Source organism: Ovis canadensis, chromosome 5 (assembly GCF_042477335.2).
Source record: "Ovis canadensis isolate MfBH-ARS-UI-01 breed Bighorn chromosome 5, ARS-UI_OviCan_v2, whole genome shotgun sequence".
Taxonomy (NCBI): domain Eukaryota; kingdom Metazoa; phylum Chordata; class Mammalia; order Artiodactyla; family Bovidae; genus Ovis; species Ovis canadensis.
In genome coordinates this window covers 58,159,127-58,173,860 of record NC_091249.1, presented here as the reverse complement: position 1 = coordinate 58,173,860, position 14,734 = coordinate 58,159,127, and the positions used below count along the sequence as shown (strand labels likewise).

Sequence of the window (14,734 nt, the reverse complement as noted above, 5' to 3'; positions counted from 1 at the left end):
GCTGGCTGGAGGCCTGAGTGGGGAAGGCAGGGGTGGCCTTGGTTCCTCTCAGCTCTCTCCTCCTTCCCCTTGTGGGTGGTCTCACCCGCAGCACCACACTGGTCCTTCCGCCATGCTCCCAGCTCCTGGGAATGAAACCCCTGCTCTCTGCCTGCAGGTTGGTGACCTGGTCTCCTGCCTTTGTGACCCAGCCCCAGGGAAGGTGTGGGCTCTTTGCTTTTCCTCGTCTCTGGGTCCGCTCACCTTCTCCCTCCTACTGTAGCAGTGCCTGTGTATGCCGTTGACTATGTTAAATCTCCTCTGTGTAGCGGACTCAGTATAGTTTCTGTGTCCATGACATGACTCCCATCACTTCAGTGGGTCTCATGTTCATCATAACAAGAGCATGGCCTTGGAATGAGACCAGGCAAGGTTCGCACATCGTGGCTCCACCCCGTCCGTGCTGTGTGATCTCTCTGTGAGCATCTGTAAAATGGGGATGATTATAGGGCCAACTTCATGGGGTTATTGGGAAGATTTAATGAGACAGTTCTTTTATAACAGAAGTAAAATCTTCATATAGTGTGGAATACAGTGACATGGCGTGAGGATATGTTTCTAGAAGTGTTAGTTGCTTTCTCAGGTTGATCCAGGGAGTGCTGCCGGACCACTGGAAAGGGCATGTGGGGTGGTGGACTTGGGCCTGGGTATCCTTGGGAAGCAGGCCTTAGAGGGTTGTGTGGTTGGGGACTGACTGAGCAGTCTCACTCTTCTCCCAGATTAACTCTGAGCTTCAGCTAAGCCCCAAGGGCCAGGCCCTCCGTAGGCCCTTAAGTGCTAAGGCCTTTTCTTTAAGTCTCCAGGGCTCAGATAATCGAGGACAGGTCAGTGCCTCAGTGTGAGGCATCACTGGCCACGTGGCTTTTAAAATCTACTTAGTCATTCATTTTGCCTAATTAGCCAATGACCTCACACCATCCTATAATGTGATTTTCCACTCAGAATGACACTCCCGGGGTTTGGAGAGCTGGAATATTTCATCTGCTGCCGGATGGGCAAACTTCCCAGCATTTCTCATTCAGGCCCTCCAGTGGGGAAGGTGGCACTGGCCCCCTCCTGGGGGTTATCTGAGAGTCACAGGGTCAGTGAGGGAGTCAATAAGGCATCCTCAGGCCCCCCAAGGAGTGCTGGGTCAGCATCCCCACTGTGAATGGATTTCCCTGGAGTTTTTATCTCTAGGATGTAGTGGTGGGGGCAGTCATGATGACGAGGCAGAGACTCTGCCACACTTGAGGGGGATCTGAATCAGCAGTGTTGGGGTGACTTGCACCCTAAGCAGTCTGTCTGGCCTGTGTAGTCTTGCCCATCTGCCTGCACTCTGTTGGACTCTTGTCTTTTCCTGGGGAGCTGGAGCTGCAACCCTGTGTTCAGAAGAGCCCCAGGGTGCAAGGTCCTCCTTTTAACTCCTGCCCTCCACACTGGGGGTTCACTGGCCTCAGGAGCATCCTCTTCTTCAGACAGGTCAGCCCCTAGGTGTACTTTTCTGCCCCTGGCCTTTGCCATGGCACAGATCTTGCTGGCGATGCCCTCTCCTTTCTGTGAGTGCAGATCCTATTTGCTCTTTAAGGCCCTAGGGAACTTTCCCTGCTCTTCAGAGGCCCACTTACCTCTCTCCTTCCCACCTCCTCTGTATTGTGCAACAACCACTTGATTAGGTTTTGCCTGACACGATTCCCCAGGTATTTGCAAATGTCAGGCTGGAGACTGTGGGTTTCTGTAAAGCTCAGCTTTACACAACCAGCCATATAGGGGTACAGATTTCTCTTTGGGGCCTTGGGTGCAATTCTGGGTACTCTTACCAGGAAGGCAGAGCTATCAGGGAATTGCTGTGTGGGCCAATTAGTTAGGACTTCTGCACCTGTGGTTGAGGGCTTCCCTGATAGTTCAGTTGGTAAAGAACCTGCCTGCAATGCAGGAGACCCTGGTTCAATCCTGGGTCGGGAAGATCTATTGAAGAAGGGAAAGGCTACCAATTCCAGTATTCTGGCCTAAAGAACTCCATGGACTGTATAGTCCATAGGGTCGCAAAGAGTCAGATACGACTCAGCGATTTTCACTTTCACCTGTGGTTGGGGACAAGCACCAACTAAAGGTTTCTTAATCTGACTTTGTGCCTGGGAAAATTAAAAAATTAATTCCTAGAACTCATCCCCTAACACTCTGTTTTAGTGAATCTGGAGGCAGGGCCTGGGATTGTGTGGTCTAAACCCAGATTCCCAAGTGATTTTGATGTTCAGCAGAGTGTGGACACCCTGGCACAGAACAATCACCTTTATGACTATGCCACATCCTGTGTTTTGGAGGGCAGTCTAATCTCAAGTATTCTAATCTCAAGTATCCCATTGCTCCCACAGACTACTGGAATGGTCCAGAATGCCCAAGTTTTGTTATCCCAAATGAGTGTCTTGGGCCACCTCTCAGACATCACTAAGGTAACAAACCTTCTCCGGATCTGCAGTCCTAAGTTGGGAAGCAGGAAATGGGTGCCTTCCCATGGAAGCAGCTGAATCATGAGGCATTTGATTTTCACTTCTCTTGGAAACTAAAATTTAGCCGAGGGTAATTCAAGTCTCTGCACGATTTAGTCAGAGCTAGGATGACCTCAGCAAGAGAAGCCCACGCTTGTGCTGTGTCAGTGGCCCCATGGGGGACCCACTGGTTTAGAATTTCTTTGTTCCTGGGGTAGATATCCTTCTTCTTGTCCCTTTCAGCCCTGGTCTTGGTCGGCCCCCTGGAGCAGTGGTTTTCGACCCTGGCTGCCTGTTAGAACCGCACACTGATACCCAGGCCCCTTGCGCTGAGATTCTGACTTAGTTGGTCAGGGTGGAGCCCTCACTTAGGTTCTGAGGTGCCCCGGACCTGAGAAACACCTGGAACAAGCCATGTCATCATATGTATGCACGCTGTACACTGGGAGCTAAATCAGAGCAGAATTTAAGAAAATGCATGCGCTTTGGCACAATTTAGAACGTTCCTTGCTGAGCTCTAGTTTTCCTTATCCTCAAGGTTCTTTATTTGGTTTTTCAGAAAACCTGAAGCTGTCTTTCTCACTGTAGCACCTGAAGCTTCAAAATGACACCCCTGGACGTGTCCCCAGAGCCCGACTTGCTGACTGCAGTGGCCTTCTGCCCTTGACAGAGTTGCTTGGGTTACTGCCTCCCCTCCTCTCCTTACCACAGTCGGAGCCCTCTCCAGCCCTTACGCTTTTATGATGGGAAGCTGAACTTCCTGCTCCTGTGAGTTAGCTGGATGTTCTCTCCCCAGAGCATCCCAAAGGAGGGAGAGCAAGAGGAAGTCTGTACTGTGGCCATGTTTCTCTTCACCGTCCCCTTGCTTTTGCGTATCTCCCAGGTTGGCTGCTGCCACTGTCCTCCACAATGTGCAGGGTCCACGGGCACGGAATCAAGATTATCCATGAGTCCCCCCAACTCCTTCTCAATTTGGCTTCCAAAAGAGGAACACGTCCTCTGTGCTGACTACTGGAAGACTTTGTATTTTAAACCAAGTGTGGCTTCCTTGCAGTCTCCAAGGGAAGGGGGCACATGTGGTCTGTCCCTCCATTCTCTCCTTCCCTCACCCCGAGCCTCACGCTGACACCTGGCCAGCCCCAGGACAAACACTCACTGTCTTAAATTCTGTTGAATTTCTTGTTCTTCCTGGACAGGGTTTACTCTGGGAGGCTAGCATGAGGAATAGTAGTGTTAGGTTGTGCGTTCTTACTTCAGCAGGCTGTCACTGTCCTTGTTGGTGATACCCCCTGGTTTCATATGCCCAGTAGCTTGTTGGATGAGATTTTGACCAGCTAGTGATGGAACTTGTTAGCATGAAGGTGTGCAATTCCCGCCCTCTCAGATTTCCGAATAAGCCTCTTCTCTCTTTGGACTGGAATTGCTCTTACCCTTTGCAACTGGCATATAGGATTCATTAGTTCTACTATCAGAAACAGATTCCTATTAAAGTCAGTTAATAAACTGTGATACTCTCTCGGTAGACCTGGAGCCAGGAAATACAGCGGCCTGACCACAGCAATGCCGCGGGGGAAACCTTGCTGCTGCTTCTTGGCAGGGGAGGGAAGGTTCCCACCACTTACATGTGCAGTGGATTCAAGGGACTGCAGAGGGTTCTGTTGTGGAAATTTAGGGGAAAGGAAGAAAAATCAATGCAGACTCTGTGTTTTTCTCTCAATGCAGGAAAACTTGTGTCATGTCAAAAGATGAAGCATCTGAGACTAAAATACATCCCATTTTGACATCATGCCTTCCTCAAGTCCTAGCACAGTTGGAACTTGATTATTCTAGACCCATCCTGTTCAACAGGATGGCCACCAGCCACACATGGCTCTTGGGCACTTGAAATGTGGCTGGTCCAAATCGAGATATTCTGCAGGTATAAAACACACACTCGAGTCTGGAGACCTAGTACAAAGAAAATATGTAAAATGGCCAGTTAATTTCTTTATATTGATTGAAATACTAATAGTTGAGATATACTGGGTTAAATAAAACACTGATATTTAACTAATATTAAAATTAATTTCACTTGCTTCTTTTTTTCCTTTTTAAAATGTGGCCATTAGACAAGTCATAGTTTCCTATTTGGCCCTTATTTGTGGCTTACATTATATTTCTGTTGGATGGTGTGGAGGGTGAGCTCGCTCATGTTGGACAGGGGACTAATGACTTCCGAAGATGAAGATGGCCTTGTGGTTGAGATGCTCTCTGGTCATCTTGGCCTGTCCCTTGCTCCAGTCTGTTCTCCATGGAAGGCCAATCACTAGATGGTTAACAAGATGGTCCTCGAGGAGGCATCTCCCCAGGAACTTTGTTTCAGAAGCCCCGGCCCAGTTTATCCTTTTTCTTTTTTCAGATCAGGTGCAGCACCCAGTCTAGTGACCATGTCAGAGTTCAGGAAATATCCAGCAAACACCTGACTCTAGTACTCTTGCCTGGAAAATCCCATGGACAGAAGAGCCTGGTAGGCTGCAGTCCATGGGGTTGCGAAGAGTTGGACACAACTGAGCGACTTCACTTTCCCTTTTCACTTTCATGCATTGGAGAAGGAAATGGCAACCCACTCCAGTGTTCTTGCCTGGAGAATCCCAGGGACGGGGGAGCCTGGTGGGCTGCCGTCTATGGCGTCACACACAGTCGGACACGACTAAATCGACTTAGCAGCAGAGTGCCAGGCAGTGGGCACTAGGAAGCAGCAGTGGACGTGGCTGATAAGTTCCTGCCCTCCCTCTGCTGGAGGAAACAAACAATAAACAAGTATGTAAGTTTAAATGAACAGTATGCCTTTAGGGATGAGCGTTATGCATGAACGTGAAGTAAAACAGAGCTGCTGAGTCAAAAATGGTGGAGGAAGATATGGGGAGCAGCCTTTAATTGGGTGTTCTGGGAAGGCATCTCTGAGGAGGTGATGTTTAAGTACAGATTTGAATGACGAGAAAGACTTTGTCACGTGGGCACGTGAAGGCTGAACGCTCTCTCTTGAGAGGGATCGTCTCTCGCAAAGACCTTGATGTTTGGACGAGACGTGTGTTTGAGGACCGGAAGAAGACTGATCAGAAGGGGTGTGATGGGAACTGGGGTTGGAGAAATGTCAGGGGATGGATCACATGGGACCTTGTGGCCGTGGTAAGGAGTTCAGGGATTAGGGTAAGAGAGTCTGGAAGCCAGGGAGGGAGAAGGTCATTCTTCTCCTCTCTGGAGGGTGGACAGCCGGCAAACACGGAATCGGGAAGAACAGTGGAGACGGTGCTTCCAGGCAGGGGTGATAGTGAGTGAGCCAGAGTGGCACAGTGTGGTGGGAAGAACTGGTTATTTTGGGGGTGAAGCTGCCTTGAGTGACTGACTGCCTGTGAGGGATGAAGGAAAGAGAGGAGTCGTGGAGGATGCCTAGATTTTTATCCTGAGCAACTGGATAGATGGATGGTGGGGTTCTTTACTGAGAAGGAGAAGCCTGGGAAAGGAATGAATTTTGCAATCAGTGGAAATCAAGAGGGTATCTGAAGTATAATTTCAGATGTGTTGAGCTAAAGATTCCTTTAGACATTTTATGTGGAGACACTGAGGAGGAGCTTGGGTCTATGACCCTGGATGGAGCTCAGGGGAAAGGTCTAGGCCTGTGATATAAACACAGAAGCCACAGGTACCTGCATGGCATTTAAAGCCACAGCTCTGAGGTGATCCCCCGAGAGCTGGGGTAGAAGGGGAATGAAAGGGTTCTGAGAGTCCTCTAGCACCTAGAGAAGGAGTAGAGGAAAAGGGGGCCAGTAAAGGGCATGGCAAACTTGGTTGAAGGCACAAGAAGCCACACTTGAACTGTCTAATACTCCTGAGCCTACCTCTGGTTGGCTCCTGGTATGTGCTCCTAGGTTCTGGCCATTTGCTGATTGTGTTTGAAGAATCCCTGATGGCTCAAACGGTAAAGAATCTGCCTGCAATGCTGGAGACCCAGGTTTGGTCCCTGGGTTGGGAAGATCCCCTGGAGGAGGGCGTGGCAACCCACTCCAGTATTCTTGCCTGTAGAATCCCATGGACAGAGGAGCCTGACGGACTACAGTCCATGGGGTCACAGAGAATCAGACACGACTGAGCGACTAACGCAGGCCCAGGGAGGCCTCAGGTTGGGTGGGGAAGAGGCAGGGCTCCAGGGCTGCCTCACGCAGTCCTCCTGCTATCTCTGCGTCCCAGGGTGCGTCCAGGATGTTATGAGAACAGCTTTTGTTCAGAATGGGATTTCAGTGAGGTTTCCACTGATGTGAGCAACGTAGAAGATTTCACAGAAGAGGCATCCCCTGATTAAGGGTATGCCCTTAAGCGTATGCCCAGCCCCTTGAAGGGTAGTGAGAATGAAGATGGCAGAAGACCCTCTAGGTTTGAAACCAAAACCTGAGGCAGGAGTAACACGGGGTGTGTGGGGAAGGGGTGAAAATAAAGGGGCCTTTATGAAGCCTGTTGAATTTCAGTAAATGAGATAACTTATTAAGTGGTAATGTCAGAACTCAATAACACTTTCTTTCCCCCAAATAGAGGTTTTCCATGGTTGGGTAGGAGAAATCTGGGCTTCCCTGGTGGCACAGTCAGTAAAGAATCTGCCTGCAATTCAGGAGACCCGAGTTCGATCCCTGGGTTGGAAAGATCCCTTGGAGAAGGAAATGGCAACCCATTGCAGTATTCTTGCCTGGGAAATCCCATGGATAGTGTAGCCTGGCAGGCTACAGTCCATGAGGTCTCAAGAGTAGAACCCGACTTAGCAACTAAACTACCTATTACTAGGAGAAATAGGTCCTGATGGGCCGGTGCCTGCTTGGAAATAGTATAACCCCTTTGAGGAGTGGAATGGTGCAAAACAGGTGGTGTCCAAAGCTGATGAATCTGGCATGGGTCAACGGGAAAGGTGTCTGAGTTTCTGAAATACAAGTATCATAGGCGTTCTGCCCAGGAGAGAGCAGTAAGGCTGGAGATGGGGCACTGAGTAGGTTGTGCAGAGGAACCAGAGGGTCTGACAGCTCTGAGACTCTGGACCAGCCCATGGTTGTTGCCTGTGAGAGGGGCAGCCCCAGGAGTAGTGTCCCCAGGCATCGGGGTAGTCCTAGGACTCATCAGCAGCAGCGAGAAACCTGCACAGGCAGAGGTATGCAGAGGAAGGCCTTGGGGTGACTCCCAAGCTCTCCTTGCCTTAGACAATGGGTGTAGGCTGAGGAGGGAAAGCGACCACCAAACACAGCACACCGTGGCCTTGAAGCACCTATCCCAACTGCGCATCAAAACTGCCTTATAATTACTTACTAAATGTCTATATCTCCAGCCAGGCCGCACTCTCATGCAATGTGGTATGCCCAGATCGCACCAAACAACAGGTGTCCAATTAGTGTCTATGGACCCAGTGGAAGCCAATGTTGCCATCTAGGGCTCGGCTGTGAGGGCTGGAGGAACCTGGCATGGAGGAGTGAGTCGTCCTGTCTGTGTTTCCGGCTGGGAAAAGCCGGCTTCTCCCACTTGGCTTTACACTTGGCAGTCACAGGACGCTCACTGGAGTCCTCACCCTGGTAGAGCTCCCTCCTCCTGTCTCCATCCTGAGCTGTTGACTTGTGTCTCTTCTCTGGCCATTTAGTTTGGAGTTTATTTTTACACAGTGTTCTTTTTTAAAAAATCTAGGTGCTACCGTGACTGAGGGGTGGACACTGTCTCTTTGTGTTTTGAAAGTCCAGATCTTGTTATTGAGCCTAATTCTGCTGAAAGTGGGGTGCAGACCCAGGAGAAACTGATGAACCCACCAAACTAAGCTCTTGGAGTTAGGAAGGTAATTGCCCTCTCTCCGCCTCGTCCATCGCCAGTACTCACGTTACCCTCCAAGGTCATCAGATCCACTGCTAAGAAATGGTCCTTCTTGCCCCTGGTCTTTGAACTCAAGTTCACACCACTAGTTCTAAACAAATGCTCTCGAAGTGAGTGGGTTGAGCTACAAGCTGCTATTCATCCTGCAGATCCAACAATTCTGGTGCTTTCACTGGGTCCATTTTTTTTTTTCGTTCCTGTTTTGTCAGGTTTTGTGTGCATGGGCAACAGAGGAGAGAAGGCATGCCTTCCTGTCACGGCATCTGGGTTGCCACGAGGCTCCGGGGTCTCCACGTTATCTCTCAGTGCAGAAGCACAGAGGGGCTCTTGAGTGAGATCCCAACTGGCTTATTCCTTGATGTCTTCTTTCAGTGACTTTGGGGGAGGCATGAGAGAAAAAAAAAAAAATCCGGACGGCTCCATTTTACCATCAGGCTTTCAAAGTCATTCCAAAGGATACCAGCCAAGATAGCATACTTAACTTTTCTCTTTCATTTTTGGATTTTTTTTAATACTGCAAATTTCATGCTGAAGTCCCTGAACATCTGGTCTTGCAGCTGCAGGTGTTATCCTTGGTTCCCAGACCTGTGCTGACCCTCAAGCCTGGATGGGTTTGAGGGCAAGATGATGGGCGGCTTGTCTGGTAGCAGTTAATTGGCTTGGACCGTCAGGACTGGAGACTGAGCTTTGCCAGATGTGCCCCAGATTGAATGACATGACTTTGTTCTGTCCTGGAGATGCTCCCTGTATCTGTGCACCCTCCCCAAACCTGATCCTGAGGGTTCTGTGTGTACTCAGCCCTGTGGTTCTTTGGGAAAGCAATGGGTCATGTTTTATGGAGATATGCTAAGTCTTAAAGATGGCAGGACCTTGCATTCCAGTTTGGAGCAGCAGCACTTAGAGAAGTTTAAGTGCTGGTGGGGTTGGGGGGTGGGGAGTTCAACATTTGGCTCTATTAAAAAAGAAAACCTCAGTTGACTATTTCATATTGTATGCCTTAAAAATAAAGTTCGGTGTGTAACCAGCAAGGATTTATTTGAGGGTAAATCTCTTCTTTCAAGGAGTTCAAAGTGTCTGGGGTGGGGGAGGGGTGGGTGGAGACACAGCAGAGGGGAAACGTGCAGTGAGAAAGCAGCACCTGAAGCGCAGGAAGTCTGGGGTGGGACTAGGGGTGGGCAGGGTTCTGAGTGGAGTTGGAGAAGTTTCTCCCAGAAGGTACCATCCAGAGCCCATGAGAAGATGCCATCTTTCCATCTCAGGACAAGGTGGGCTCATGTGCTGTGTGCAGATGTTGTCTAAATGTGTCTAGGGCCTCCCTTAGGTTCACCCGGATTTTGCAGTGAGAAGACCTGACCCTCTGTCCACGGAAGCTCTGTCCACGGAGGCAGCCCTGTGGCTTCCCTTCTCACTGCACCTGTTTACTGAAGGCCTCTGCTTTCCACTGGGTTGCTTGAACGGCCCATTCATCAGTCTGTGGCTCTTTTCTGGTTACAGAGTGTCCTCACGACTTTCAGAGGCAACAGTCAGCTGGTGGCAAGCGAAGGAACAGAGTTTCAAGAGAGGAGCAGGGTGACCTGCTTCTGTAAATTCTGAGCATCCCTCTGTTCGTTCAAGTGTCTGTAGAACATCCTCTGATTATTGCATTTGTCTTCCATTTAAAGTGTGAAGAGCCCTCTTGACCCTATGCAAGCCAGTCAAAAATGAATGATTTTAGAAAAACTTTCTGAAGTAGATTTCTATTTACAGAAATGAGATTTGAACACAGTCTCCATCTATATCGTGGGGGAAGGTGAACGGAGCTCATGAGGTTATACTTGCATTTGGAATGCAGCAGCTTTCCCTCAAAAGGTGCTGAGCATCTCAAATTTTATCTACAATAAAGGTAAATAAGCAAACATTACCCCTATCCTGCTGTTGGGAGACTGAGGAACAGAGAGGGAGATGCATGTTTCCTTCTCAGCATCTTCGCTGACCCAGCAGACCACTGGATGTAAAGAGGCTGTTTAACAACAAAAGGGAATGGTGTTATTGTTGCAAGGCTGATGGGATGCTCATGAATATTCATGATGCTTATGCATAGTCACAAAGCAAGAGTGTGATTGACAGGCCACACCTGAAAGGTTCCCAAAGTGAAAGTATTAGTAGCTCAGTTGTGCCAACTCTTCGCTACTGCATGAACTGTAGCCCGCCAGGCTCCTTTGTCCATGGGATTCTCCAGGCAAGAATACTGGAGTGGGTGGGTAGCCATTCTCTTCTGCAGAAGATCTTCCTGACCCAGGGATTGAATCCAGGTCTCCCGCATCGTAGGCAGATTCTTTACTGTGGCTCAAAGTGCCAACAAAAGGCTTCTCAGCTGTGAGCCTTGGTGTCTGCCCTCCTCTGGAAGGGCTCTGCAGGGATGAGGCTCCTTCAGGTAACATCTGCCTGGAGGGTCACCTGGGTACTTGTCTTCCCATTCATACACAGTGGGTGCCCTCACCCAGGTTGTTCCAAGTCCTGCTTTGGGAAAAGAAATATTTGCTTCATGACTCCCCAGTGATGGGGAAGCATAATTGTAACATAAGTTAATCCTCTTGCTTTGGCCCACCCAGCAGCACCCAGGAGCCAGTTTCTCTCTGGGTCAGAAGAGGGGAAGAAGTGAGAAGGCTGGTGCTCTCCAGGCGGGTGCCTGCGATTTCCTCCCCAGGTACTTCATTCATACTGGAAGCCAAGGCGAGGCACATGCCTTCCTGGGACCCATGCTGTGGCCTCAAGATAGTGCGGTCTGCTTTCTCTCTCAGAGCAGCTCTGAGAAGGACAGCAGAGCCTGGGAGTTACTCAGTGGTCCAGGCCCCGCCCCTGCCCCCTGGTTGGATGAGACAGGTGGGTGTAGATGTTGCTGAAGCCTCTGCAAATGAGGAAACAACTGTTTTCCTCCCAAGTCTGGGTTTCATCTGCAGCTCTCCCTCCCCTCCTCACCCATGTTGGAAACCTTGGCACTTTCTGAGCGGGGTGTGAGTCTCCTCCCTGTCCAGAAGCAGGCTGAGCAGGTGGCTTCCACACATGCCACAGAATGTGTGGGTTTCTGCTACTTAATGTTACTGGGGACTTCCCTAATACTGAATGTTGGAGGCTTTTTGTGACCCTGCTGTGTGGCTGTGTGCTGCTCATCACAGAGCTGGCCAGGATTTTCTTGAACCAGTCCCTTGACATAGATCCTACAAGTAGTGCTTCATCTTGGAAGAAAAACCTTCCAGAGTCCAAGTCCCAGTTTTATCCTGTTGTTGTTCAGCCGCTGAGTTGTGTCCAGCTCTTTATGAGCCCCATGAGCTGCAGCACGCCAGGATTCCCTGTCCTTCACTATCTCCTGGAGTTTGCTTAGACTCACGTACATTGAGTCGATGATGCCTTCCAACCATTCCATCCTCTGTCGTTCCCTTCTCTTCCTGCCTTTAACCTTTCCTAGCATCAGGGTTTTTTCCAACGAGTCGGCTCTTGGCATCAAGTGGCCAAAGTATTGGAGCTTCAGCTTCAGCGTCAGTCCTTTCAATGAATATTCAGAGCTGATTTCCTTTAGGCTTGCCTGGTTTTATCTCCTTATTGTCCAGAGGACTCTCAGAAGTCTTCTCCAGCACCACAGTTCAAAAACATCAGTTCTTTGGCGCTTAGCCTTCTTTACGGTCCAACCCTCACATCCATACATGACTACTGGAAAAACCATACTATAACCATGTCTTTTACTATACAGACCTTTGTTGGCAAGTTGATGTCTCTGCTTTTGAGATCAACCTGAGTTTGTGGCAGAGGTGGCAGTTCCTTGTCTTGGTATCTTCCAGTATGACAGCTTCTTGGAAGCTGGGATCCTGGCTGACTCATCCTTGCCCCTATGATACTTAGTATCAGACATTGTATACAGTTGGAGCTCAGTAAATATGCTGAGCTAACTCCTGGGCAGTTCTCTCAGTGGTCCTGGGGCATTCAGGTGCCCAAACCTCTGGGTAGTGAACCAGGCCTGCTGCCACCAAGGGCTGCTGCCCCTGTCTTGCATGGACACCCTTGGCAGACCCCCTGTCAGTTCTGGAACTCACTGCTTGGGCTCTGCCTCGATTTAATAGGGTTCCTTAGGGACAGGGGTGCTTCCTGTTCCCTCCAGCCAGCCTCAGTCCTGGGACGAGGCCTTGGAACATGGAACTTAGGAAAGGTTTACTATTGCTCTGGGTCATTTGAGAATCAGTCTGGGTTGTATTAATGGGACAAAAAGTTGCCAAGAGAGGACCAGAAGAGTGAATTAGCCACAGAGCTTTCTGAAGGGTAGAAGAAAAAGAATCAGGACAAAATATCCTATGACAGGGAAACCTGCCCTTTTGTTTGTTGACATACATCTCTGCTTCAGGCTATTTTGTAAATGAGTATTTTATTGATAAAATGAATACGATGAAATGAATGTGTGGAGGTGATGAAAGGATGAATGGAAATTTACCTGTGAACGTCTCTGTAATTGAGTGCCTATCTGCAGGATGAATAGTGGAAGCAAATTATCCACGATGGGCCAACTCTCTGCTTTTCTAGGACTGTGCATGCTATTCTTCCTGCTCAATAGAGGACATTGTCTGCTCCACCAAATTAGCCAAACACAGATAATGTTGTCAGAGAATGGCTCCATTAGATTTCATAGACGCCTGACACCAAGACAAAAGCCTCTACCCTCGCAGCATTTCAACATCAATTTTTTCTTACATGACTCAAAAAATAAATTTGTTTTGTGGGGCAGAGATGATGAGTTTGACAGGTTTTTAGAACAGAAGATAAAAGAGAAGTTAGCAATATTGGCTGGGGGGATTCCAGCAAGTTTCATTAGGCTATTTAACATACACAGGGATGTAGGCAACTTGGTGACCTGGAAGGGACTTTCCTACTGGGCGATGGATGTGGGGAGCCTGGCTCCTGTCCCTATGGGGATGTTAACTTGGTTTGCGCATTCTGCCTCTTGGAGATGACAATGTTGAGACTCAGAGTAGAGACCTTAAGCTAAGAAATCTGGTGGGGAACTCAGGGTTGAAGAGGGGCTGTACCCACAGCCTCCACATGACTGAATTTTTTTTCTTTTTGCAACTGTGCTGCACAGGGAATCTTAGTTCTCCTTCCAGGGATCAAATCCGTGCTTCCTACAGTGGAAGCATGGAGTCTTAACCCCTGGTCCACCAGGGAAATCTCGGAATGTTTCTTATAGAACTCAAAACAGTACTCAGGTAACAGTGCCTAGGAAGTCTCGGGTCTGCTGGGAGAGCTGAGTGGAGCGTGGGGCACAGGGAGGGCATCCCATAAACGGGGCAGCTGTTCAGAAAAAGAGAGGCAGGAAAGCACTGCACCCACGGTACTGGGTGGGCAAATTTCAGCACACACTTCAGGAAGACCTGAGAAATCTAACGAACTCTCGACACTTTATTTTCTTTTCATTGAAGAAAGTCTTATAATAATAGGGAGTCCTAAAGAATAATTCTTCCATCTTACTACCCTGATCCACCAGAGAACATTTTGCCTGTGTCTTCCCATATCCATGTGTGGAAGTTTGGTTTTTCTGTTTGCTCTTCCTATTCCCTCTGGCAGGAGCACGGCACACACCTCGTTTCTGGGGCATACACCGAGTTGGGAGACCTCCAGGGGAGAATGGAGGCAAAGACTCTTTCTGCAAAGGGCACGCAGAGTTAGGCCCGGGGTGGACTCCTTGGCAGAGTAGGGGCCTGGGTGTCTGCTGGGCATTTGATGGGAAGACCAGGGTCTCCTTCATTCTATCCCTGGGGGCCTGGTTCTCACTGTTAGGTGAGCAAGGGACTGGGACATGGCGGGAGGTTGGGGTGCAGGATGATGGAGTACAAAGTCTGGAGACCAAAAGTGGGATTCTGGGAGGGGTGAGCAGAGGGATTAAGAAGCCAAGGAGGCAGTGTGTTGGGGCTCAGAGAGAGGTGGGGTTAAGAGATGGGCTCTCGGAGCATCATGCAGTGGGTCCCAACAGAAGCAGTCCTGAGTGCCAAGAAAGAGTTGGGAAGCCCCTGTCCAAGAGGGCTGCTCACAGATAACAGTGGGGGACTGGGGTGGCCCCAGTGATTCCCCTGGCCCCTTTCTAGATATCACATGGATGAGCAGTTAATCAGGGGTCAGACTGTTTTATTCCTGTAATGGATTGTTGTATCTTCCCCTTTTAGTGTCTAGGGGAAGGAGATGTGTTTATGTACGTGTGTGTGTGTGTTTTCAGCCACAGTATACCCACTAGTTTAAGGTCACTTATATTCGTCTGGTGTGATCCATGTTTTTGACGGCCATATAATCCTTGGCTGAACTGATGACTATGATGTAGTAGGTACTACACAAGATCC

At 49.3% G+C, this 14,734-nt stretch overlaps 1 protein-coding gene across 3 annotated transcripts in view; it reads left to right on the top strand.

Moving 5' to 3' along the window:
* The window catches only part of FSTL4 (follistatin like 4), a 739,698-nt gene that overhangs the window by 94,341 nt on the left and 630,623 nt on the right, over positions 1-14,734 (top strand). The window contains exons 1-2 of one of the 3 annotated variants that reach the window (XM_069592041.1): positions 1,339-1,500; positions 2,394-2,471. The exons of the other annotated variants lie outside the window; for them this stretch is intronic. The gene's annotated coding sequence lies outside the window, so the exon portion shown is untranslated. Of the gene's footprint in view, positions 1-1,338; positions 1,501-2,393; positions 2,472-14,734 lie in introns of those variants that run through there. 3 annotated transcript variants of the gene reach the window in all.